The sequence below is a fragment of the Punica granatum genome, chromosome 8, assembly GCF_007655135.1.
Source record: "Punica granatum isolate Tunisia-2019 chromosome 8, ASM765513v2, whole genome shotgun sequence".
Lineage (NCBI taxonomy): Eukaryota > Viridiplantae > Streptophyta > Magnoliopsida > Myrtales > Lythraceae > Punica > Punica granatum.
This window is the reverse complement of record NC_045134.1, coordinates 1,973,582-1,975,772: the sequence shown is the minus strand read 5'-3', so window position 1 is coordinate 1,975,772 and position 2,191 is coordinate 1,973,582. Positions and strand designations below refer to the sequence as shown.

The following is a 2,191-nucleotide window of genomic DNA, read 5'->3' as shown; positions in this document are numbered from 1 at the left end:
TAGACAAATATAAATTACACGCTAATCAAATTTACAATTCAAATAATTATGCCCATAGTCGTTACATAATAATTTAAGATTTTTACGGTTACAATACTAGATAAAACCAAATACTTATGAAATAAATTTACACTTATTCTGTAGCAACTTCAGTTCGAAACTTTGAGACCAGGACAAGTTCTCCTTCAATGGTTGTTCCTTCTCTTCAACATGAGACCGATGATCTTCAATCTCCCTTCGCTGTCCTTTTGAATCTTCACTTGAAACCTAGGGCAAAAAGCCGCATCATTTTGAGCATGTGCATAACAAAAGACAAGTGATGAAAGTAACTATCAATCATAATTTGTTGTTTCTTCAAAGGAGTAACAACTTACCAAGCCATTCGATGTTGCACAATTTGGCATGTCATCAGATTGGAACTCCATATTATCGGGAATCAGTTGAAGGACAACAAGAATATGATTAAGCATATGCTACAATCAATGGATCCTGCAAACTTCACTCATCTCTAGACACATTGGGCTATCAAAAGAAACAACTTGCCGATGTTAAAGGAACCCACATGGTTCGAAACAAAGATCTGCACGGGACTAACTTCAGCAAAGAATTCCATATGCAAATACACCATATCAGTTTGCAAATCTAGACCTCAGGATCATTGGTGAACTCAAACAAATAATATATCAAATTGAAAACCTAAAACAAGGAAAGATATGAGTACCTTGAGAACCTACAAATGCTGACAACATCGTTCATGAGCTTAATCACGAGGTTGTCCTTCAGGTTTCGTCCGAAGTGATGCAGGTACGGAGAGGTAGGGTGGATGTGTTGATTGAGGAATTAGGGATTTCGGTTGCTGGAACAGAGGAAGAAGAACTCCTTGAGGCGAATGGCGTGAGTGTCGAGGCCATTGTCGAGGAGCTCATGGAGGTGCTTGAATGGAGTGAGTAAGCAGTTCTCTTCCAGCAAGAAGTTCACCACACAATTCCGAAAGGATGATCTCTCGACCAGAATTCAATTCAATGGAAGCAAATCAATCACATGAGTCATTCAAAGAAGTGGTATTTGGAAGCTCTGGTGCTGATGTATGGGTACCATACCTACATCCATACAGATACACACACAGATGGGGAATCAATCAGACATCTATTTTACAAAAAGGAGGGAGGGGGGAGAGAGAGAGTGGAAATTTGAGTTGGTAAATAGAATATGTTTTGTTTGTCATAAAAGACGTGGAAAACAAATCAATTTAAATTCTCAAATTCTAAATTTTCAAATTTATAAATTTTCATTTGGTGCCTAAAGTTCTATTTAAGGCAACCCTTTCTTTTGGGTCACGAAAAACAAACCTCGGCAACCCATATGTAAATGTTGGCTTTGAGATGTCTAGGCCGACTCATTCTGGGTTGTTATAGACCTTGCTTGGCCGAACCAAAATTTGGGTAGTTAAAAGCCAGACTTAGGGTGACCCAATTGTAAGAACTAAAATAGACTTGATCTAGGATGACTAACTTGTGATGACCTTAAACATTAGGTCGCGAAAAACCATACCTAGGACGACTCTTTTTTGTGGGTCGGCATAGGTTGGCCTACGACCAACATTTTTTGCCGACTCACCGAAAAGGGTCAACCAAAGCCCTGTTTTACGCAACCAAGTTTTTGGGATTGCCCCAGACCCATTCTGTGGGACTTCTAACGACCCATTTTGATGGGTAGGCAAAAAAATGGTCGCCAGAAGTCCTTTCTCTTCTAGTGTTATGGGATATATATGGTGGTATAATAACATTTCTCCCCACATTGAGGAGATTCTGTTCTGTGGCGGGGGAACATGATGCTTTGTACTATATGCAGATGTACTCTGGGATGTTTAGTCAATGAATGCTATATTCGAATCCAAAAGGATATAAATTTGTCTCCAAGGTTATGGTTTAATATATTCACATTTCATTGATTAAAAATTTTTCTTAATTAGCTTCCTGCTTGCTATACTCTCGTATTATTATTATGTATATATGGAATTATTAATTATCTAGACAATTAATATCCATGGACCGGCATGATCTAGCTAAATCGTTTGCAATCCCTAGGATTTGTGAAATGATATCTTAAATAGATGGTTGACATGCATTATTGGACCACAAAATTTTGATGGACACACATCGAAGCTAACTTTTGTATCGAGTTGCTGCAA

At 38.2% G+C, this 2,191-nt stretch overlaps 1 long non-coding RNA gene across 1 annotated transcript; it reads right to left on the bottom strand.

Annotated features, from left to right (window-relative positions):
- Positions 1 to 1,210, bottom strand: LOC116189275. Its single transcript, XR_004152369.1, has 2 exons — positions 375 to 1,210; positions 1 to 267 (listed from the first exon to the last, which is right to left on the bottom strand). It is a non-coding gene; the product is annotated as an uncharacterized LOC116189275 (long non-coding RNA).
- Between the last annotated feature and the right edge of the window lie 981 nt (positions 1,211 to 2,191).